The sequence below is a fragment of the Centrocercus urophasianus genome, unplaced genomic scaffold, assembly GCF_019232065.1.
Source record: "Centrocercus urophasianus isolate 14NV4802_14NV808 unplaced genomic scaffold, USGS_Curo_1.0 seq_27, whole genome shotgun sequence".
In the NCBI taxonomy this organism is placed as follows: domain Eukaryota; kingdom Metazoa; phylum Chordata; class Aves; order Galliformes; family Phasianidae; genus Centrocercus; species Centrocercus urophasianus.
Window position 1 is genome coordinate 8,702,188 of NW_024884833.1, and position 26,255 is coordinate 8,728,442.

A 26,255-nucleotide genomic window follows, 5' to 3' on the forward strand; every position below is an offset into this window, starting at 1 on the left:
TTGCTGTCTTCTCAAGATATATATTCCAAGGAGAATTTCCATCCCCATGGTGAATTTCCATCCATCCTTTATGCAACAGGGAATGTGACCACTGAGGACAAGGAAAAGGCTGAGCTTCTCAACACCTTCTTTACATCTGCCTTTAATACTCAGATCAATTATTCCAAGGGCACTTTATGCCCTGACCTGGAAGTCTTGGATGGAATGCAGAATACACCTCTGGTGATTCAGGTAGAGACAGAGAGTTCCTCCTCCATCTGGAATGTCACTAGTCCATGGGACCAGATGGGCTCCAGCCTAAGGTGCTGTTTTAGGTGGCCTAAGGTGGAGGTGACTGCCAAGCTTTCCTCCATCTATCAGTATTCCTGGTTATCTGGAGAGGTCCCAGAGGATTGAAGGCTAGTTGATGTGACTCCCGTCTACAAGAAGAGCCATAAGGAGGATCCAGGGAGCTACAGGCCTGTCAGTCTGACCGCAGTACCAGGGAAAGTATGGAGCAAATCATTTTGGGTGAGATCACACGGCATGAGCATGGCATCCAGGGAATCAGGCCCAGCCAGCACGAGTTCATGTAAGGCAGGTCATTCTTGACCAAATTCATCTCCTTCTATGACCATGTGACAACACTGATAGATGAGGAAAAAGCTGTTGAGGTAGTCTACCTAGATTTCAGCAAATCCTTTGATACTGTTGGCCTTCTGGGCTGCAAGCAAACACTGCTGGCTTTTCATTCACTAGCACCCCCAAGTCCTTATCATCTGCACTGCTCTTAATGAGTTCTTCTCCCAGTCAGGGAGAAGACACATATCTGGAACACATATCTGGAACTGCCCCAACTTAGAAGCAATACTTTTTACTTGATCTTGTTGAACCTCAGATGGCTCATGTGGGCCCACTTCCAAAGCTTGTACAAGTCCTTTTGGATAGCATCCCTAGCATCTTTTGTATCAGCTACTCCAATTCTTACAATAATTTTTGTCATTAGCAAATTTGCTGAAAGCACACTTGATCCCACTGTATAGGTCATTGACAAAGACATTAAAGAGAACCAGTCTAAAGACTCAACCCTGGGGAACACCACTTGTGACCAGCATCTACCTGGATGTAGATCCCTTTATCACAACCCTCTGTCTCCAACCATCCAATCAATCCTTTTTCAGCACAAACTGGCACACATTCAGCCTCATGAGCTGGTTTAGGACTCACTCTGCTCTTTTGGTGGGCGGCATTTTTCTTCCCTGGCCCTACTTACATGTTCAGGGTCATGAAAGGCATGGAAGTCCAACATCCAGTGAAGAGTGAAGCAAATAACTTGCTGTTATAACAAGAAGTTACATATCATCCTTTTCCACATCTGTTGTAGCTAATTCTCTCTTATCATTCATCAGAGGAGATAGGCTCTCCTTTGGTTGTCTCTTCTGACCAATGCACCTATAGAACACCTTCTAGTTATTTTTCACATCCCTCACCAAGTTCAGTTCCATGAAAAGGATCTATAGAACTACCAGCTACATTGCCTCATCTTTATTCCTGGGAAAGTGATGAAACAGCTAAACTTGGAAACCATTTGCAGATGCATGAAAGACACGAAGATTATCAGGCAGACTCATTAACGCAGATTCATTAAGTGGGAATAATACTTGACCAACCTGATAACTTTCTACAGTTAACTGCTTTTCACAGATGAAAAGGTAGAACTAGATGTAGTTTGTCTTAACTTCATTCTGGGAAGGTGATGGAGATGTTAATCCTTGAAAATATTTCTAAATATTTGAAAGTAATTCAAATGTTTGAGTGTTGTCAACATAGATTCACAAAGGGAAAATCATAAGAAACCTCAGCAGTTTGGAGAATGGGCTGACAGGAACCTCATGCATTTCATGGTGCTCTTGGTAGACATCAAGTTGAACATAATCTAACAATATTTTAAGCTTTTGGTAAAGAAAGTCAATAGTTTATTGAACTACTTTTGGAGGAATGATTTACAGAAAGGCCATACAGTATCCAACTAAATTCTCAGACAGCATATAAATTGAATATTGTTAATTAAAGAGTGAAATCTCACTTTGTGGAAAACAATGATCCATCTCACTCAACTACCACAAATGTCTTTTAAAAGAAAAAATTCTACTCAGAAGAAAAATGAAGTAAGTTTCATTGCCACAGATAACCCTTGTACTTGTCACTTGACGGAGATTTCCCCTCCAGCAATGTAATTATGTATACACAACTGAAAAATGGGTAATTTTGAAGCAAGGAAGAGGCAATTTTTTTCCTCCTTCCATAAATATAGGGACTATAGGTTGACAGCTAATTACACACACAAAGAAGCACAGCAGGTAAGTGATAATTTTGATAGTGTAGCTTTCCTTAGCATCGAGCTACAAATCCATGTGCATGAGTCTGCTAAATTGTGCCAGATAGGCACTCACATTTCACACTGCAGCTCTTTTTCCGTTTACTGCAGTGGACACTGTATATTCATGTTCTGTCCCAGTGAAATTTGGACTTTGCAATCCTTACTAAATCTTATGTCTTGATTATATCAGTAGAAGTATCTCTATAAAACACATGGTTGGAAACTGCTTACTAACCTTAATTCCAGGCAGTAGCGATTCCAGTATAGGCAGATAAGAGATAGATCAAAAGCTGAACTGATAGTATTTTGAATGTTATTTTGCATCACAATAAGTTTGCAACCTTTCTTTGTATGTGCTAGCAAGTGTTATATGTTGCATGACCATGTATGACTTTATGCTATAAGCAGAGTAACAGAATTGTCTCAGGAAAGCCTCACTATTGCCCTTTCTTCAACATTTGTTCTCATGAAGCTCTATTTTTTCACTTTTCTGAAAAACATGAAGCTTTTTTTTTTTTTTTTTTTTTTTTTTGAAATTTTGTATACATTATAGGCTTCCATTAATTCTTTAGTCTACCTCAGTTTCTTTTTCTCAAGGACTCTAATGCAAGGTCTGTGTTATTATGCTTACTTCAGATGACAGAATACATCCTAGCCATTTTAATTGTACTTCTAATCCTACTGGTTATGCTTTTTCCTTCTTCACGTCATTTATCTCTCATTATTTTTCTGGTCAGAGGTTTAATGATTTGTTAAGGACAGCTATTTATGAAGGCTTGGAGTTCAGATGTTAGCATTTTAATAAATAACCATAAATTAGTATCTTATAATAAAGCTAAATACACATTTTATTCTGGAGAGCTGTGCTTCTTTTTCTTCACTGTACTGGAGGTGATGACAACATATCCAACTTTTTCTTCTCAGATTTAAAGGAGTCAGATTTGTTTAACAATATTGCTGAAGTATATAAATCACACAGTCATAGAATATTCCAGAAGAATAATCAAATCTTGGCTCCACATTGGACCACCCAAAATTCAGACTATATTTCTCAGGGCATCATCCTTGATCTTTTTTAACATCAAAATGCTTGCTGTTTGACCCAAGGGAGCCTGTTCTGTTTCACAACTGTATCAGTCCCAGACATTTTTCAGTTGAGTTCCTGCCCATGTGTTCTCATGTATTCTTTTAGTTTATGCTGTTGGTTTAGATTATTTTTAATCTGATTAAATGAATTAGTTTGTTTTGGTCTGCCTTCCCCTAAGGACATGATGTTAAGGTCACCTTTATAGTCTGTGCCGAAGATAAATATATTCCTTGTATTTTTCCAATTTATCTCATTGCTTCATTTAAGTTATTGTGTGTAAGAGAAGAGTGCTCAGGCTAGGGCGCTCATTTCTGCGATTACCTGAAATCGCAAATAATACCATTAATATCATGCAATACAGCTTCAGTGCTTTGAATAGAAAAAATAAAACTAACTATAAGATTAGCCCCAAATCTGAGCACATGGGTTTGAAAGAACATTGAAAATTTAGGGTATTATCTTTTGTTAATTTATAAGATCATGATTGCAGACAAAAGTACTACAGAGAAGACCTGTGATCATATAGAAGTAAACATGATTTATTATGCTCCTACCTTTCAGGAAAAAAAAATTATCTACACTTCTCAATGCTGTTATCTAGACCTGATGATTTAGAAAAAGGAAATGAATGAGAGAAGGAGGAGGACAGAAGGAAGGAGAGGAGAGGAGAGGAGAGGAGAGGAGAGGAGAGGAGAGGAGAGGAGAGGAGAGGAGAGGAGAGGAGAGGAGAGGAGAGGAGAAAGAAAATTCACAAGAAATAGGACAGAGTAACAGCTATGGACTGGACACGGTCAATACTAAAGTATGTATATTATGTATTATATTATTATGTAAACACTCATATGCAAGGAAAATTACAGAAAACTCCCTCTAGAGATCAGATCCTTCTTCCACTAAATTGTTGCAGCTTTTAGATTATAAATTATTATAGAGTATTATGCAGTATTAGATCTTTATCACCAAAAATGTCAAACTAGTTGTTTAGGCATAATATATGAATATAACTCAGGTTTAAAGACCAAAGATTATTTAAGACTGAAGTAAAGAAAAAACACAGTAAACATTGTGCTGTTCCCTTCCTTCAAGCTGAACTTCCTTCTGTCTTAAAGTACAGTTAATGAGGCAAAGAACTGAAGAGAAAAATCACAATTTCAATATTGTACATGGCCCATATGTGCATGGATATGTATTATATCATGTATATGTATGTATATCTCAACTATGTTTTAGAAGGAGCATTAACCTCAGCCATTTGGTTGAAGATAGTAGGCATAAGACTCATTATAATTTGTTCCTATGTAAAACATTAATTGAGTGATCTGACTTGTATTTTCTCATTCTCAGTTTTTCTGTATTTTCTGAATGAAAGCAGTTTATGTGTTAAATTTCTGGACCAATGGGAAGCAGTGTAGAGTTGAATCACATTTATTATTGAGCTGATTAGAAAATGATTTTGCCTCTTGTCAACCCACATAGTGACCTTTGATTTCAGTGCAAGCCGGACAGGGTACATCCTCTTGGTTTGACTTCAGGCTGATTAATCTTAGTACTCACATGAATCAGGAAACCAAGGAAAAGTCAAGAAATTCTGCCCTAGACCACAAGAGAGGTGAGGCACTCTCCACTACAGAAAACAGAGGCAAATGCATTTACATACAAGCAAAATGCAATTACACATCTAGTAATCAGTATTGGTGCAGGTGTTGCTGGAATAAGATTCAGGCAGATTAATTATTTACACAGATTATGTCTATGATTTGCAATGGACTTAAGGGAGGCTTCCTGGCAAGGATTGGAGGAGGATTGTTTGTGATTAACTTAAAAGCAAGGATAAAGCAATGCCATTATTAAGTAAATACTGCAGTCTGAATCAACATTTACTAACTGCTTTGTAAAGTCTTGCACGCTGATTGGCTTCACCAGGCAGGATGGAAAAGAGGCAGTGTATGGGAGGCGAGGTGAGAGGGGGAAGGAAGACAGAGAAATAATTTAGCTGAGTATGCTAAAATTCAGTGCTTGTGTTTTTGCATATTCTATCTAAGAATGACTGTCTCACAGCCAGAGAGTGGAAATGAATTAGAATTCTCTAAACATTGAGATTCTGTTGCCATAACGTTCTTATAGGCATTATAGTGGAAATGAGTATCTGGAGGCAGATTGAAAGGCTTGACCTAATGCCCTTATTTCTCAGTCCTCCAACTCCAGTGTAATGAACATATACTCATAATTATTTCTCAAATAGTTTTTATCTAATTATAAAGTGGATAATTCATAGCACTTGTACAAAAATGCTGTAAGTTTTATTAATATATTCAGCAGTAAGAGAACTTTGAGCAGAATATATTTCCTTACTGTTCTATAAAGTCATACATATTTATAATATTAAAAACTCTTCAGTTACTTTAATAATAGCATTCTGTTCCATAGATCTGAATACTAATGTTAATATGTCTGCTGCACAAGAAGGCTGCGCACAGGATGACATACATCTTATACTTCCTGTTTTTTGTATATGTGTTTCTGATTTTCAGTATTTTGCCTGTAATTAAGATTTATATTTTGATTTAAAAACAAACAAAACAAAAAAACCCCACACATTTGTAAGCAAGAAATGAAAGCACTGGGAAGAAAACTAATATTTCTTCATAGTTCTGTAGGACCAAAGACTGGCAGTGCTCAGCATTTATTATGAAAACCTGTAAAGCTGACTGCTGATAGCTGAAGATGCTCTGCACCTTGCAGGATCAGAACTCTCTGAACTGCAAACTGATTTTGAGCAAAGATAGTACAGTAGCAGTTGAGACAGGGGCAATATGAATATTATTCTCATCTCCGTGTAGTAACTAAATCAAGTTACTGCTTTCTGAATGCTTTCTCATGCAGAAAAACAACAAAACCCAAGACAGAATTTGAGAAGGAAATTTTAAAGTAAAAAAAAAAAAAAAATCAACAAAAAAAAACATGGTGTCATGTTAAGCTGGGATGAGTGTTCACTGAAGTGGAATTGTGCTGTTGTAAGGGAGTGTAGATGTGCTAAAACTGCATTTGGCAAGTGTCTCAGCTGGGCTTCAATCACCAAAAGGTTCATATTAGATGTCATCAGTAAAACAAACCAAAAATATTTGTGCTTTTTGGTCGGTAATAGTCTATTGCAGATTGTGATAACAGCAACGGAGAGTCTCTATTTCCTTACCTTCCCTGACATACTCTGTCAAAAAAGACCACAAGTGCTTAATAACTGTGAAGCAGGTGTATAAAGTGTGTGAGTAAGCTGACAATGGCCAAAGCCTTGTACATCCTCCTCACTGCTCCTGCTTCCAAGCAGTTCTCCCAGCTTTCCTTAAATAAATCAGGGGCTTAACAGCAAGGAGAAGACTTTTGTAGGAGTTGCTAGCACATCTGACCTTTTGAGCATGATTGTATCTTCACTGAAATCTCCTTCAGTTCTGCATGTGTATATTGGTATGCGTGAGCCTGTACATATGTCTGTGCCTAGAAAGATGCTTTTGCTGTGTCTTGGGGCATAACAGACAGAAGAAAAATGGAAAGAAAGGACATTTAAAGTTGAATATTTTAAGACAGAAGATCAACAGATGTTTTTCTTGGTTTCTTTTTACAAAAAGTTGAATCTGCTGTTTACTAAAAGGTGAATCTTTTTAAAGAATCCGAGTCTATAATCTTTAGACAATGCAATACAATGATCGTAAAATAGATTTTGAAGCAAATTGGATGAAATCTGAAAGGGAGCAGTGCAGGGGAGAACAATCATTAAGGAAAACAAAGAGTGTAAGAAGAAAAATATATGTGTGCAAAATCAACTGCTATTTAGTAATAGGCACAGCAGGAGTAAAAACACTTGCAGTAAACTGCTGAATAAGGAGCTTCAAAAAGGGATTAAGGGAAACAAATCAGCTTAGCACATATATAAAATATTAGAGTAGTATGGTGAAAACATAAACATCAAATGAGGATTTACACAAGTGTATGTCCATCCCTTATCCATCTATCTGTTCAAGCAGACAAAAACAGCACAATAAATTTATAAAAAAAAAAAGAAGAAAAAGAAAAAGAAAAAAATCAAGAAATTTTGCAAACATTTAAAATGCAATTAACTGAAAGGTCAGCAGGGAACCCTATCACGACATGTAGTCAAGCTGTCTACACTTGTAATTTGGCAGCTAGCAGCAGCAGGAGTGGGGTGTGGTTTTCTATCAGGACTTGCCCATGCTCAGAGGAAAACAAGAATGCACACTTAGATTTGTAGATAACATTAGAAAAGAAATGCAAGGGCTGTAATCCAATTTCTTCTTCTTTTATTCCTTCACATGAAACTACTGAGCCATTTTACACAGCATATCTGTTTGTTCTCACGCAACATGGAGCCCTTGTAGGAAAGGCTTTTTGTTTTGTTGTGAAAAGGCTAGGTGAATAAGGAATAAAGGAAATTAACCTTGCGTTGATTCTTCAGCTAAGTAAACACTGGAGAAAAAATTAGCAATAGTTGAAATATTATTAATTTAATTTTTTCCCAAAATAAAAGTATATCATATCATAACAACATATTGATTTAAAAGTTGAATATAAAGCTACTAAAATTAGTAACAATCTAAATAAATAACTTCTTAAATGATGAAAATTGAAGAAAAAAAAAAAAAGAAATGAACTATTTTCTTTTTATCGTCTACACACCCACAGGTTGTGACAGTTTGGAGCATTTTTGTTTTTCCTGAAACCATTAATAATTAAACATATTCTGAAAATGGGACACTGAGTTTTTAGGTTGGAAATTTTGGGGACATTTTTTAGATTCCCATACTTTTTAGGGACAGAAATAACTTTTCCCAAACACTTATAATCTCTGTTTACCACTACCACTGAAATTCTGGGAAATGGAGTTAGTTCTGTCATGTATAAAACTGGTAAGATTTTCGACATTGATGATTTTAATAGAAAATGTGGTTGCTGACAACTAGGGAGAAAATATGGCATGCTTTTATTTTGGAGGGGAATTTTCAGTGAGTTTTTATTTTTTTTCAATCCCAGAATCTGGGGAAAAACAGAGCTCTTGTGCATAATTACGTCATAAAAAGCTCTGGGATAAGTTGATGAAATACCACAAGGAAAACATTAGAAAAAGAATCCATTTTGGATGGGAAATAAAAATACTATGCATCTTTCATTGAAACCTAAAAAAATATTTCATCTCACCAAACATAATTCAGTGACCTTGTAACCTAGATTTAGAACAAGAGTAAATGTCATAATACTGGATTTTATTCCAGATTGAAAGTTTTGATAATAGATTTGCATGTTGAGCATTGATTTCTCTTATCTTTCTCATGCAGGAAAAAAAAAAAAAGATCAACTTTTTTGGACCACTGCCTAAGATATTCTGTAAAGATCAATGATAGAAATTCATCACCAAATCAGAATAAGCCCAACAATTACACAGCACTTATTGAAAAGTGTCCAACAACCAGCACTGTGTAGTGGAGAGAGTGACACAGATAAAGGATATTTCCTGAAAGCCCCTTTTCTTCATGATAGCTCTGAGTACAAGCAAGCCACAAGAACTCTTATATGTCTGAGCTGGGAACTCAAACATGACGAATTTTTCAGATGTTTTGCCTTCCTGACCTGATACTCCTACTTTAATCTGAATTCATCTTCTTTTTTGTTATTTTAGGTTGCGGGAAGTTTGGCTTATTTTCTTTCCTTTTCTTGTAAAAGGCAACAAACAAACAAACAAACAAACAGATAGATAGACAGACAGACAGACAGATAGATAGATAGATAGATAAATGAATAAAAGTTTTAGAGTTCAAAATATCTGAAATCAGACATACAAAAAAGGTAGATCTTACATTGTTCTAATTAGATCTACTTAAGATCCTGAAGGCACTCGAATGTCACTAAAGACTGTTCGAGATAATAATTTACTCAAAAATGTAGATAATGGATTGATGTTAAAGAAAGAATTTATCTATAAGCAGTTCAGACAGAATTTCTTTATGCAGAAGGTTACTGAATAATGAAACAAATTGTGAAAGGCAGTGATAGAAGCAAGTGTGAATTATTCTGACACATTTCTGGAGGAGCGAACTGTAGACTATAGTTGCAAGCTAGATTTCAAGATGATAAACGGTGATACATGAATTGATTTAATTTGAAGATGAGGAGGATAGGAGGAACTGCATTAAAATGCCAAAAAGTCAGTTATGGAAGATCTTAATGAACCATACGATCCTCATGGTTCCCTTAAAAGATTTTTTGTTATTATGAAGCAAAGATTTATATAATTGATTATGAAATGGAATAGATAGGAAGAGAGAAACCAGCTAATTATTGTCAAATACATGAAAGATTAAAGGATCACAAATCATTTAGTTGCTTTACTTTGTATAGGTTCTTTCTGCTGAAATAGATTTGTAGGTATGATGTGAGAACTTCAAAGATATAAACAGAAAGAAAAGCACATTTAAAAATTATAGACTGACAAAGCACTAGATGATTCTTGTAAAACTAGTATGAAGAGCTGTGTGGTCATACAGTCACTTCTCTGAAAGCTATAGTGGTCATCACTAATTGGTTCGCAGGTGTTCTTAATTTTTTAATAGGTTATACACAAAGTGACCTGAATGTTTCATTTCAAAAAAGAATTAATATTAACATTAATATTTAAAGATAAAAAACAATACTATGTGTTGATCACTTTCGTTTACAGAAGAACAAGAGACATTAGCTTGGCGCCATTACTCTGGAAGACTAAAAGTCTCCCATAACCAGTGTTAAGTTTAGGTGGAAAAAGATAAAGCCCAAAGACTTAGAATCAAAATCTGAGATGTTCATTACATACAGTAACTTTCTTCCTTTCCAATCTAAATGTCCAAGTGCTCTAACTGGGTAAGTTCCTACTAAACTGCACACTGAAGAGCACATGATATCATGTTAAGCCATGGAAGAAAAGTCTGTCATATATATCTTGCACATCTATTGTTATTTCTTCTTAAAATAGTTATGTGGGTGTTGATTTTTTCCTCAGGTTATTTTTGGCATATAGCTCCCATCACTGGGAGAAGAAATATTAGCACAGACGTGTTCACTGCTGCAACTTCTGTTAAGCCAAATATGACTATATTCCAAAGGATTGCCCTGAATCTAATAAAGTCTAAGTGAGACAATGCATAGTTGTCCCATTTTTGCTTGAATCATACTCTTGCCTTTTTAGAAATCCAGGATCTTCAAATTTCTTACAGACAAATTACAATTCCAACACGAGAGCTGTGTGCATCTGCTAGTTCTCATATTTTATTTACTGTGATGTCACAAAATACTCTAAACAGAGAAAACAAATTTATAACTACTCTGTACTCTTTAAGAAATATGATTTTTTGGTAAATTTAGCAATATTATGTTAGTGGAAATTAGTGGAAATCAGAAAATTATAATAAAATTGCTAGAGGAGAACTCATTGATCAATCATAGGGAATGTGGAACAAATCTTCTATAAGAAGACTTCATTTCAAACAAACAAATAAACAAAAAAAGTAGATTGCATTGCTTGAACTCCAAGAGAGTCAACATCAGTGACAGTGGTAGAATCCAAAAAATGGCTATCAGGACTTCTGTGTGGTTTTGCCAGCTTGGGAGAAGAATGAGGCAGATCTAAAGAAGAACACTAGAAAGCTAAGAAAGCTAAAGAGGATACTGATCATTAAATACAGTTATAAAGGTGTTTCTTGATATTTCATCTAAATTTATTCCACTAATGAAAGCGTATACTTTTAGTGGGATATACAATTTTTTTCCGTAGAGGTAACAGAATTTCTTTACATATTTGAGGTATGCTAAACTCCTGAAGTGAACAAATTAACTCTTCCACCATGCAAATTTCTAACTCATAAAGTCTAAACCAGTCTCATAAGGACTTAGATTTTCAGGAGTTTATTGGACAATTGACTACTGAAGTGAAAGAACTCATCAGATGAATAAAAGTATGTATTGTTCGATTGTCATCAGTAATTACACAGATATTCTTTCTTCATAGTAAATATTCAAAACACAGTATCTCTTACTTCTTCATTTGTCTACTAAAACAATAAAACCATCTGTTAATTTCTTCTTTAACCGCAGTCATTCCTAAGGAGACTCACAATCAAGCTCAGTCCACTGCGAATTGTTCCCAAGGTTTGGCCTGGTGACAGTATCAAGCATAAGGGAAATAAAAACACGATGGTGTTGCCCTTCCCCAAGCCCCTCCACACAGGTTTTTGCTTTATTTTTGTGGGATATATTTCCATATCCCAGTGAAACCCATTATCTAGTCATTATTTATCATATCAAACATCTCTCTTTAATTTCTACTTCAATAGATCCTTTTTTCCTTTTTTATTTTTTTATTTTTTTTAATTTTCTGTTGTTCCACACCCTCCACCCCTATCTTCTGTTCTTATAAAGTTACTCAACCATTAGGGAAAAGGGAAGTTGTTTATAATTTGTAATTATGGTACTAAAAAAGAAATGAAACCACAAATTCATTTCTGAGTGTTTGATCCAGGGTACTGTTAGAAATGTAATTAACAGCTAAAAACTTAGTTGTTAGACACCCAGGAAAATATAAACAGATAGCTTAAAGTTTTAATATATTGATATGCGTTTTTCATTTCAGTGTTGGAAGAGTTAATATGGTAAATTGCTTGTTGTTATAAAGGAAAATTGTGAGAAATTATTGCTCTTTCATAATGTCAAATCTCTGAGATTATATCAAAATCTTTAAATTACGTTTTAGGATAGCTGATAGATAATGTATTGAGTTTCACTGAAGCGTCTCATTTTGCAAACTCCCCTCCAAAGCAACTTCAGATCCAGGAAATGCAACTGGACAAAGAATGCACTGGGATTATGCACTATGTAATAAGCTACTCTCCTGGTTAGAGTATGAAATACTTGTTAGAGGCATGGCTTTTATATGTTTCTCTGGTTGGTGTTAACCCGTGGAGTTCTGTGGTCTTGTAAAATATGTTGTCAAGTTACGCAAGTTTGAACTCTTGACAATACTCTTCTTCAGTACTTTATTGATAAGTCCAACCAACTTTCCATGGTTTTTCTTGTATGCGGGAGGGGGTTTCAGGTGGAAAGAAAAGGATACTAAGGCTTTCTAATGTTTACCACTGATGAGCCTTGTTGATCTGGTCACACTACAATAATTTTACAGGCTGAGCAAAGAATAGCTTGAGAGCAGCAGTTCCTGATGTTTAGAAGATGCTTGTTCTCTGGCATGTGTTCACAGCCTTTTGTTCTGTCAGTGGACACCACTGGAAAGAGTTTGATTCGGTCATTTTTACAGTCTCTGTCAAGGCATTAGTAAATGTTTATCAGTTATAGGGAAGGATTATCTTTCTTGACCTACTAGAAATGCTTTGCCTAATAGCCAAGAATTGTTAATTTTCTTAGCAGCATGGGCACATGGTTGACTTATGTTCTAGTTCACTGTCACTGAGACTTTCAACCTCTTTTCTGCCAAGCTGCTTTACAGTTGTGTGGTTCCCAGTATGTACTGGTGCTTGGGGCTTAGGATTGTTTCTTCCCAGGTCTAATGAAGTTTTCAAGGTTCATCTGACGCATGCAGTGTTGATCTACAGTTTCAGAAAGTCCACAGCATGCTTATTTATGCCTACTATTATACAAAGGTGGTGCCATGGAAAAGAAATTTGCTTTAGAATTGTATTTAATTTGAAGATTCCCTCCATGGAACAAACTTTAGTATAGTATTTTTCAGGAAATTTCAAATCTTTGGATTGTAAAAACAAAGAAAGGTAGGGAAATTAGAAATATGAGTACGTTCTAAACTAAATTTCTAGTTTAAAATAAGTTCCGACAGCTTCATTGGTAGAATTATAAATAGCAATGTTTTGTCATTTACAGATTAGAGATTCTATGGATATTAACCTAATCATATGTTTCTTACTCATTTTCATATAATTTCATCTTAAATGACCCTTATATTGGAAGGATTAGAAAATGTACATCAATTAAGTGGGGCTTCTATTAATCAAGAATATGAAAGTTCTGTGATTTGGGAACTTTATCTTTCATAAAACTTAAACTTTAATCATCTCCTAAACTCAGCATAACCAGCAAACTTTAAAATGCATTCTCTGCTTGCTTTTTGTAGACCATTTTCTTTCAGTGCATCACAATGCATCAAGGATGCTTCAAAAGCTTAAAATATACTTAAAATTCATTTGCCAGACATGTTTATCTTGAATAAAAGAACATTAATTATTATATTTTGTGTCTACATAATAATGAGTCACACAATTCTTTGAGATTCTATACAAACACTTGAATGTACAGTCTTATATTAGAACGACAATCAGAAATTATCTATTTTTAAATAAAAGTAAATATTGTTATAATCACAAAGAGGGACACAATTATGTCTTCTCTGCTTGCCCCACAAGAAAACACGAAATCAGTGAGTCTTCCAGTTCTTATTTCTGTTAAATGAAAAAGATTCTACAGGGTCTGAAAAACCTGATGCCTCAGTGAGACAATAAAAGAGGACAGAAAACTCCAGCTGATACCTTTACTAATTCTGGTCCGGAGTCTATATTGGAAGTAACAGAGAAAATCCCACAAGGCTGCTATTCTTGTGTGAAAATCAGACCTATCTGCTGTATTTACTGAATCCCATGTATGTTTCTACATGCTGTTGCAACAGGTAAGTGGCAAGGGCAAACCATAGAGGCTGGAATATACATCTTGACCTCCACCCTCAGTGGCACCCAAGTTCAAGCTAGAAAACTTTTTTCCCATTATTTCTGTCCCCAGCTTTACAAGTGGCTTTAACACAATTTTGATCAAAAGCATGACTCCTAGAACTTCTTGAAGTTATAAAATACATTTAACTTGCACTTGAATGCAAACAGCTCTAGGTGATCAAGAAAAGTATTAATAAGATGGCAAAGAAAAAGTTTTCTTTTTATACAAATATTTTTTATTGAATAAGTGCACTTGAATACTTGGTAGTTCACAGAATCTCTGTAAACTATGCAATATGGCAAAAAAAGTTATTTATTTTTTTAACTAACTTATCAACTGTGCAGTCATCTCAGAAATGGACCAAAGCACAGATACTCAGGTCATTGTAACTTTGGTACTCTGTTTTGGGTGTTATGTTCAGAATACACCATTGAGGTTAGCTGTAAAAAATACATTATTAGGATGACAGTAAAGTTTGCAGATCACACAGACACTGCAGAAACAACTCTGGTTTGGTTTCCTTTTACCCTTTACTATTTAGCTTGCTCTCATTTATAGCTTGTGCATTATTCACACTCAACTTTCAACCAGAATGCTTCTGCTACCAGACCTGTAAGTAAAAGGCAAGCAATAAGGAATTTGGATATATTGGACCAATGATCAAGAGTACTGCCGGAGACTTAAATATGTTCCATATAAAACTGTTCTGCTTGAAGTAGTTTTCTGCTTGCTTGCTATAGGATAATTTTGCAAATCTACATATCACTACCATTGCATCTGCCACAAATTAATTATCCTAATAACACTGATTTTTTTTGCGTGTTTATTTGAAAAACACTCCAAGATACCTTTTTCCAGATGACTCCATTCTTTTCCCTGCAGAACTTCTCTCTCTAATTTTGAATTGCATGCTCTCACCCCTTTCTAATTACTCATTTTCCCTATTTGCTACTTCATTTCCATTTTAATGTGCCAAAACTCTTTTGTAAATCATCAGTAGGGGAGGGAAGAAAGCATTATAGCTGTAGTATGAAATTCATAGAAAATGCATTTTGTTCAGTACTATGAGAAAACTGTAGCTCCTAGGAATGTACTTTAGTCATTGATGAATATTTTCTACCTAATCTTTGCTTCCATAGTCAGCAATACATTTGTAAGTTGTTGTATATCCAAAGAAGTTCTTGCAGGACTTTATCTGTATACTTATAATCTGGACATTGTTTGCCATTTAATTAAAATATACCATTAAAATAACTGAAGCATAAAAGATAATACATTATATATACTTGATCCTCCCAGTAGACATATGTGCTTCATAGTGTTTTCCAGAAACAGCATGCTTGCTTTTTTATTAGACTGTAATTTTAAGAATAATGTAGATTTAAATCTGAACCACATGTAATAGTATACATGTAGTTACTCTTAGTTTTCTACTTTATACTCTTAGTTTTCTACTTATCTAAAATCTTTGTATTGGCAAGAACACTTTAATGAACTTGTGATAGGAGCAATCCTAGACCTAAAAATGTACACAATTTTTTTTAATCTGTTGGCTGTGAACAAGATGATATTCTCCAAAATAATTTCTCTAAGCTTTCATTAAGGCAACTTCACAAATAACTAATTTTACATCCAGAATCAAGACTATTTTTCAGAAGCTTTTTATTTTACCCAAGCCCAGTATGCTTTTTATGGGGGAAAGAACGATACATGTAAAGTAAGTGTTTTACCCTGAAGAGAGGTAAATAATTAATGAAAGGAATGTAGAGTATCGCTCCTCTGTGTCTTGCAAATACATAAGATCTTAAAGTTACTGATTTTGTCGGATAAATCAAACCAAATGTCATGATTCCAAGAACTGGGCAATATAAAAAATAAATGTTTCAATGTAAAAACCTGGAGAAGAAAGATTCTCAGAAAATATGTCTAGATTTTACAAGATGTGGAATTATTTCTTTCCAGTAATATTTACTCTGGACTATAGTGGCAAAAATAACTCTTTTTATTCTTCTTTTTATTTTAAATATCTATTTCTAATATTTTTTAAGCACTGCTGGTTAAAAGTGCATGAAGTCACCCAGCATATTTAGGTTGAAATTTCATGTCTGAACAGCTTAACTGATAGCAGACTAGTAACACTTTATGAAGCAGGTTTTAATAATGCTTTCTTGTTTCTGGTTTATTATGCCATTAAAGTCATCTTTTGTCATATTAGTAATAGAGATATCCTCAATATAACCCAAGTAGCAATTTAGCATAGCTTTTAATGTCAGCGTAAATTCCTGTATCACTAAAATTATTTGAAATGTTAACAGTGTTGTTTGCATTTTAAAATATGTGCTTCATGTTATTATGGAATGCAAATTCCTTAAGTTAATGAAAATGTCCATTGTTTGAAAGTCAAGAGATATTCAATAATATTTCAGGCATATGATTCTGGTACACTATTCACTGAATGGGAAAATACTGGATTTGATGACAGTGTCACAGATTAAGTGGATGTGTATATAGCAAAGGTCAACTTTTCAAAATACTCAGCACCTAACAACACTCTTGAGGTATTTAAACTATGTCATGTAGTCCATACTTGGAGACAATATTCCAATACATACAATACTCTGATCTTGCTTTGTAATTAAAATGCTCATAAAAGACCTTATGGTATAAAATTGTTCAATGATGCAATATGTTCATAAGCCTATGAAAAGCCCAGTTACTGTATGTTGTATTTGTCTCTTTCTTGTTAAGAAACGTGGAATCCAAAGATTTGTCTTTCTGGAGCTAATTTACAGTCCCAACATATTGCCTTTTTTTGCTAGACTCAAATCAGAAGGCTGATGAATTGCTATGTACAACAAGATGACTTCATGCTTAATGAAGGGATAGATTTCAGACAAATTGTACCTTTTATCCTTTTATTGTCATCACTATTTGCTGTAGTTGCTGCATGAAAAAGAAATCTTCATGCAAATTAAAAGCAAGCTGGACAACAATATTGCCCTGGTTTGGGAAAAGAAATATACAAGCTGTACAGCTGTGTAAAGTATTTACAGAAGCTACACAAGGTAGTATACTAATCAACTACCAAGGGGACAGCACAAGTCAAATTCTGCCCTTGTTCAAAATTTGGTGGTGGAATTGAGGAACTCGGGCCTCAGTCCAACATACTGCTTAGGTATAGGCATAATTTTGAGACTATGAGTTATTCTACTAATTTCAACGACCTTTTAACTACATTCTACTAAATAACCACTCCTTTAAAAAAAAAAAAAAAAAAGACATGTTTAAACATTCAAAAAGACTCAATTAATAACAATAATGTGCATCAAATTATGCATTCTGATGATTGTGAGAAGTATGAATAATCAAAGAATGTGTAGCCTCCTGCATTTTACCATACTTGCTTCATTTCTTTTGCATATTCAGTATTTCTTAAGTAGTGCTTTTATCAACATGTAAAGCACTGATATATTTCCACACCTACAACTGTTAAATTCATCCAGTATTCAGAGTATGCAATAACAACATACAAATAAATTGAAAATGTTCTTATAGTTTAGAAGTTCTCAGAGAACAGATTATTGTGCTAACTTCCAGTAAAATGTCTGAACTGTTGAAATACTAGGCATACACTGCCTTCTCTTATAGAACCAACGTGAGCAAGTGAAATCCAAGCTTTATACAGTGTATGTGGTGAAAGTAAAACCCCCTATTACATTATGTTGGCCTATGATGTCAGAAACAGATGTTGGTGGTACAGCAGTAAAGGTTGAACTTCCTGCCAATCTGCAAATATTCCATTACTTTTTTGTTGCCATGTTACAGATGGCAGCAGAGTAGCAGTCTGACAAATGGCGTATGACATTGGAGTGCATATGAAGCAAAGGTGTGTCACTGAATTCGTCATGTGGAAAAAACTGCACCCACTGACATTCACTGATGCTTGCTGTACATTTCTGGAGACCAAACATCGGATGTGAGCACAGTGAGGCAGTGGGTGTTGCATTCCAACAGAGGAAACAGCAACATGAAAGATAAGCCACATTCTTTACAGCTACACAGATTCTTACAATCAAGTAGAGTTTTTGTGCTTTTTCTATATGATGTAGCTTCCATGGAAATATATAGGAGGCATTACTTTTGGAGTGGTCTACATGTAATTTCAGTAGTTAATCTTTAAGTCCACTTACAATTCTGAAGACATTCCTTATTTGCTCTAAGCGTCATTTATGTCTTTGTATATCACTGTGCAAAGGATGAAGCCTTTACAGGAGACTGCAGTATAGACTAGAGAAATTATATGTATTGTACGGTATGGATTCTTTGCAATTATTCATACACTTAGGACTTTAATAAATCGTTTTTCCTAAGTTTGAACAATGAATGTTATGTAAAGAAGACATTGCCAGATAACCGACATGACAAATAATACAAAAAAGATCAGTGGAGACTTAAATTATATTTCCAGTCATTTTATAGGTGAAATAGAATATTTATGATGCTAGATTATTTGTGATGAAAGAGCATCCTCTTCAGCAAAGATATATTTTCACATCAGGCCCCAATTATATTACTGATTTATTTATTTTTTTACAAAACTATAGCAATCACCACTTATGGACAGTCAAACACTGCAGGATTAACAGGGGGAATGAATAGAGATCAAAATTTATAACAGGTGAGTAAAAGCTTTCTGTACAATAAGTAACAGCTATTCAATAAGTTCTGCAACTAATCTTATTGGATTTTTTATAGAACTAGAAAGTGAAGGTATGTTGACAGGTAGGAAGAAATGGATGACCCAAAGGGTCATAATTATATATATATATATATATAAGTACTAATGAGAACAACTATTGTAAACTGTATGCCCATCATTTAAGAATGGTGGCAGAAAGAGACAGAAAATAATAAAACTGGTGTTAACAAGATTTTACAATAATTCACCAAAATAATGAAGGTGTAAAAGGTGAATGTGATCAGAAAAGATGTATCACATAATATATTTCCACCAGAAGAAGGGCTTGTTAATAAAATTGCAAAGACCATAGTAGGTATTGTTTGGAATGCCTATTGTACAACTTGGAGAGAGATCAAAACATCAACAGAATCCAAAAGATAAGTGAGGGATTCCCACAAAGACTAAACGACTCAGGCTGTGATTTTGTAGAAAATGAAGACCGATTATGAAGTACATCGGCATACTTGGTTACATAACAGCAATAATAGGTTATTGGACAAGAGACAGGGAGACAAAGGAAATATTTTAGACGATATACACAAGAATTCTGCAGCAACAAAAAGTGGGGATTTTGTTACTGTTGTTGTCTTTTCTTGTTTGTTTGTTTTCAGGCAATAAAGTAAAATCCTGTCTCTTAAAAGAATACTGAAAGAGTTCTCCAACAGAATTATCAGGATTAAAAATAAATGAATACTTGAAAATAAAACAAAAAAAAAAAACATAATGTATAGTAATCAGAAGATTGAATGAGATATGTGTGCCAGAAAACATAAATAGAGACCTGCTCTTTCTCAAAATTGTATTCTTAATTTTGGAAAATTTCTTCTCAGACATGTCTTCAGAGAAAGTTCCTTGAAGAGAAAAAAAAATGATTTTCTTCCATGTTTATACAAGAAAATGATAAAAATAGCAATAGAAAAATGAGAAAAGCAAAGGAATAGAGTAAATCAAATGTTGTTGCTTCAACTATCATGTCTAGCTTATTTCCTCACTATTTTTTCCTGTTTTCTCTACAGGATTTAATTATTGAACTTACTGTTAAAATCATTCATATTTTTTCTGAAGTATGGAGGGTTTTATAAATCTGCTATAAATGTACTTCATATGCCCTTCCACTGTCCAAGCACTGTTGCAATTGATCTGGACTGAGAAGTCATCCTTTTTATGCTGCTAACATAAGTAGAATCATGGGCAGCATACTGATTGTGTAGAAGGGATGGAAAAATGCAGAAGCTTAAGTCAGGTCATAAAACAAAGCCTAAGGCATCTGTAGCTATGTAAATGAACAGTGTCTTCCATGTAGCTTCACTATTCTCTGCCAGATGAGGTCGGCACAAGTAGTAGAGAATATATGTCAGTTTGAGATGATACAGTAATGGAAAGAGGTAAAAAACTACTTCCTGAATAGTCCTTCCCACTTCTTCCGTGTAATGAAAGCAGAAGCATGAAGAAAGACACAGTAGTCAAACTGAATTCAGGCATGCTTGATGCATTTCTGACTGGCATAAAATAATAAATAAACTTATGAGGCTTTTTTTTTAAATAAAGTGCTATTCCATTTGCCAGGCTTTAATTAACAAGGTGACCCATGACCTAGAAACATGAAGCTAAACATCTGCCTTGATTAGTTCCTTAGAATACAACCTCAAATTGGATTTAAAAGTTAAAGAATGAAAGCAAGAGATGAATAATAGTGGTACGTGAATTATGTCTGTGCTCCCTCCTTAATTCCACTCTGGTAACTGTGAGTAGAAACAGCTCTAAACAGCAAAAAACAATTAGCAAAACAAAATCCAGTAAAACTATTTACTTGTATTTCCCCCTAATGGAAAAAGAATATTTACTATCCTTTATTAGTAAGTGTTAAGAACAGAGATAAGAGAAAAAAATGTCTGTGGCCAAGACAATACTTGAAATGATGGCAAAGTCAGATTTCTGTCTTCCCCATGTTTTCACTGATGCTATGTTATTCCCAGTATTGGAAAGGATGGTCCATACACCCAGAGCTAAGCTGCTAGGCAGAGTTGAGGGGTGGCTCTTGGAGGGAAGACTTTGCCCTCAGGAGAAGCTGCATTTTAGAGAGGTGAAGTGTGGCTCTGCATGAGTTTCAATATGCAAATTTTCCTGTGACTCAAAGCCAGTAGGCTTCTATTCAAGCACAAAGATTGTTACTCAGCAAAAATTCCAAATTCCTGTTAATGCATATCATGTCAAAGGGTATGACCATTGCACATCATTTTATGAACTGTGCAAATACATACAATGTGTGTTTTATTTCCATTGAAAAGGAGTACTCTTGTTTATGTTAATGAGAAATCACTTCTCAAAATATTAATGAGTGCTACCAATCCCTTTTATTATGTACAGAGACTCAATAACCTGTGTGCTCAGTTCAAAAGCAAATGAGATGATGCACCTCTTCCCCAGGGTGTCTATGCTGTAGTTCAAATACAAAGTGTTTCAAACACCAGTGGTACATGGTGTGCCAGTACAAGGTGCCTGGAGATAAAGTAGGAATTCGCCCATTCTCCTTGTTCTAGCTTTGATACACGTTCTCTGAGTACTTTCTAATTTCCTTTTTAGTGCTGAAAGACTGTCAAAGAAAAGAAGGAGAAGAAGTTTTTCTTAAAGAGGCATAAAAAGTATGTTAGGTACAATGATGTTTACAGATGATAGCACTGCATCCATATACAAGTTTTTCCCAATTAAAAATCCTCTCATTCATAATTTTTTTGAGTACAAACCATTAAAATTACATCACAAGTATTAACACTGATCCTTCTAACACATCAAAAGAATAAAACCTGTCAGACAGGTTGCTAATATGTTAATGGTATACTATCCCCCTTAGAGTTTCATACAGTTCTATATTTTTCCTTTTAGAAGGAGGCATACTTAGGATTTGTAAGCCCTTGCACAAATTTACTTTCAATTGACTCTCAGTACACCTTGTATTTATTTGTAAATGAATCCTCCTGGGGAAAAGTGCAGTTCAGTAGAGCAGACCTAGTCTACTTAGGAAAAAAAAAAAAAATTAAGCAAGTGGCAGTTATACAACATATATTTTTGGCTAAAACTGTGTGAGGTGAGAATGCTGCTTCAATTACAGGCAGTAAAAAATAACTTGGTAAAATCGCACAGGAAGTCCTTATTCAACATTTTGCTTTGCTCTTTCCATTTCTTTGAGTAAATCTGACGTTATAAGCATAACTGACTCTCTGAGGACCTCTTAAATAATTTAAAGATGCTGAGCCTCATATTCTACAGACGAAAGATGCTGACATTATTTTAAATTAGGATTTTCTACTTAAAATATATTGAAGTGCATTTTAGGGAAGTAAAGTTTTGCTACCTGTGCTTTTTCTGAGAACTACACTCCATAGAACACTATAGTCTATAGGTGGAATTATGTGCACGTAGATTCTTTTGTACATTTTGAAAAACATTTGTAACACAAAACTCTCTTTTCATAAGACTAGCTTGAAATATCTTTTTGACCTTCTGAAAATGTACTAGACTTATTTTTGTTTGTTGTTGTTATGCTGCTGTTTTTTGTTGTTGCTGTTTTTGTTTGTTTGCATGTTTCTGGTTTTTGGTTTGTTTCCAGTTTGTTCTGCTGTGTGGGGTTTTCATGTTGCTTTGTTTTTGTAAGTGTATCCAGTAAAAGGCAAGCAACATTTAAATTGAGACTTTTAAATAATTAAAATTTTTATTAGGTACAATTCCATTCTGGCCATTCTGCTCTGACTTGAGTGAAAATCAGAGTTGGCTTTTTCTGCTAATAGTTTGAGCACAATATTCTTGTTTTATTCATGCTTGTAAATCTTGATGCTTTATTTGTCACAGGCAGTTGGCCTCTCTCTTACCCTCCCACAATGTTCTCAGATGTCCTTCAAGTCACAATTCAAGTGAGAAGGTGTGAAGAAGAGACTCGTGGATTAAAAAAAAACATCTTCAAAACACAGAGAAGATTGAGTGGAAGCATTGCATTTTTATGGCTTTTTGTCAAGTTTATTCTTCCATTCCCTCAGTTCTATTCCTCATTCTGATGGATATACCAGTGTAGCAAGGAGAAACCACTAAAACCCTTGTAACTCTCCTGGAACAAACCAAAAACTAAAGCACCCCTGAATGGTTCTAAATGTGCCACTTGCTAAAACTTAATTCATGCTAGGATTGAATATTAGCCAGTTAGCCTATTGATCTGTCTGATAGTGCAGACATGATCAATAATAAAAGCAGTTGTGCAACTTCACATCAAATGCCACTGCCTCATCTGTGAAGTCTTAGAAGTGAGAGCACAACACAGAGTTAGCACTCCCTGAAAGTGAGCTCAAAATAAGACAGCTTTTAAAATTATAGAGAACTCAGCTTTCTGATATTTCTCATCTGATTTTGGAGACTTTAGAGTTTACTTGTTCTATATTTTCAAGCATCATTTCAAAACCTAGACAGATGAAACTGTCTTGTTGTTGTCAAGTGCTGCAACTCCTCTGACTCTCCTGTACACATAACATGATTAGCAATATACTCATAATGTTGGAATGCTTATTTATTACTGAACATTATTAACCATATGACCATTCTTGAACCAGAGTAGGACTGAATCAGATGACCTCCAAGGGCTTCTTCCAATCTAAACAATTCTGTGATTTTGTGAAATTGAATAAATGTCTACAGAAGAAGTCTTATTGAAGGGTGGGAAAAGAGAAAATGAAGCTCACTTCTTTTATGTTAAAACTGACAAATGCAAAGATTTTCAAAATTACTGTTATACTATTTAGGGTTTACTATAGGCAGAGGAAATAACTCAATAAGCCTAGTTTCCATTGGATTTCCCAGGACAGAGAAGGAAATAGTTTTTCTGCTAGATCATCTGCTATTTGAAGAGATAATGTAAGTAAAATCCTATTTGGCCACAGAACTTTGTGCATTTCTGACAGTGGCAGAGATCCTGACAGGGTGGTTTAGTCCTTGAACAACCCAGCTGAGCACTCCCTCCTTGATGACCATTCTTGGTACTCAGCATGGCTGGCAGTAAATTTAATGCACACACCCACAAAAGTAACATTATCAGAGCCAGCTATGCATCCTGAATGCACCATCTGGCAAACTATAATGGAAAGCAATCGACAGATCTACAGAAGATTCTTATCAAAAGATAAGAGACTATGGAGTCAAGAAGTTGATGCAAATACATGCTGCTCATACACCTGAAATTCTTCAAAGTCCAGACAAGAAAGGCAACAAAGGAATTCTTGGAACATTTTGTCACTTATTAAAGTCAGTATTGGAGATGGAAATAAAATAGATGTCACTGCCCTAGGCATGTATTCAGTGTAGTTTTATTCTATTGTTGCTGATCAGTTCACTGAGCTGGTTTATTTTAATGGTTTGCTAAACCTTGACCACATGGTAATTCCTTTTACTGTACTAGTCTTCTGCAAGTAACCACGTGTTGGTGCTTTCTAAGCACCAAATTAGGTGAATATCAACAATGAAAGAAGTGTATCAGCTAAGACTGCAGCCAGACTACAACAACACTACATAAGTACTGCTACATAAGTAGCAGATGCCAGTCCCAAATATTGCTTATCATTCAGAAATTCATAGTCTGCTTTGGATATGTGGTGCTTCACATGCCTTGATCAAAGATTTAAATGTGCCTTAGTATCAACACGCTAGGTCAGAGATGGAAACAAAACACAGAGAAAAAATTACTTGGAGCCACCAAAAACACCATGACATTTCAAAGCCAAACTACATTCATAAACCTTTTTTCAGAGTACACAAGCCAAGCAATTGAGTGTTTTCAATTAGGGCAAGAAGGAGAGCACGGGAATCTATAGGCCAGTTAACTTAATCTAACTCATCAGGTAAGTGATGAAATTACTTCTCCAGGAAACAAGTTCCAGGCAAATGAAAGACAAAAAGGTAAAATAACCTGACCAATTTGATAACTTCTTAAAATGAAGTGCATGGTTTGGTAGGTGAAAGTAGAGCAGCTGATATTGTCCACCTGGCCCTCAAGACCGTTTTCAAGAATATCAAGATAGAGATACTTTTTACATATGAGCAGGATGAGCAAACAGTGAGGTGGACTGAAAATCAGACAAACAGTTGGGCCCAGATGGTGCTGATCAGTGATGTGAAGTATAGTTGGAGGCCACTAACTAATGAACAACATGATCATCATCTCTTTAATGAACTGGTCAATGGGTCAAGCGTAATCTCAGAATTTGGTGATAATACAAAACTAAGGAGTAGCTGAATCCACCAGAAGATCATGCTGCCATCCAGTAAGACTTCAAAAGTTTGGAGAAATGGGATGATAAAAACCTCACGCAGTCCAACAAAAAGAAATGACAAGCTCTACATATACAGAGGAATAATCTCATACTGACAAACGTTGGTACCTGGCCATCTGGAAAGCTGCTTTACAGAAGAAGCCTCACAAGTGCTGGTAGATATGACCTCATAGGTCCTGCTAGATATCAAAGTAGATATGAGACAACATACACTCTTGTGTCAAACAAGGCCAACAGTATTATGAGTTACATTCTGAGATGTGCCACCAGCAAGTTGAGGAAGGTATGGTTCCTCTTCACTCTATGCTGGTGAGATATCACCTGGAGTACCACGCCCAATATTTGGCTTCCCAGAAAAAAAAAAAAAAAAAAGGGATAGAGATCTACTGGAAAGAGCTCAGTGAAGGGCCACAAAGATAAGGAAGGCAACAAGACAAATGGTTAAAGCTGTGAGCATTCAAGCTAGTGAAGAGAAAGTTCAGGAGAATCTTGTTAGCATATATAAATACATAAAGGGAAGGTATAAAGTGAAGAGTACCAGACTCTTTTCAGTGGTGCCTAGTGAGAGGACAAGCAGCAATAGGCACAAACTGGAACACAAGTGTTTTCCGACTAAATATTTCTGTAATGCGTGACTGACCACTGGCAAAGGTTGCCCAGAGAAGCTGTGGAATCTCCTCTATGCCAATCTTCAAAAGCCACCTGGACATAATCACAGGCAACCTGTTTCAAAAGCGGCCCAGATTGAGCAGAGGGGTCTTTACCTGATGATTCCTAGAAGATCAAAAAACACTGAGCAGTCCCTTCCAACTTCAAATATTCTGTAATTCTCTGATTCTGACTTTTTCTACTCAGACATTGAACTTTGTGCCGAGAAGAGTAATATTCCAGTTCCATCATCTATGTTTCATTAGTCTAGAATTCTTTTGCATTTCTAAATGACAGAAATTTCACCCCCAAAAATGTGTAATTTTGTTTTTCTCTTTGATGGTATAC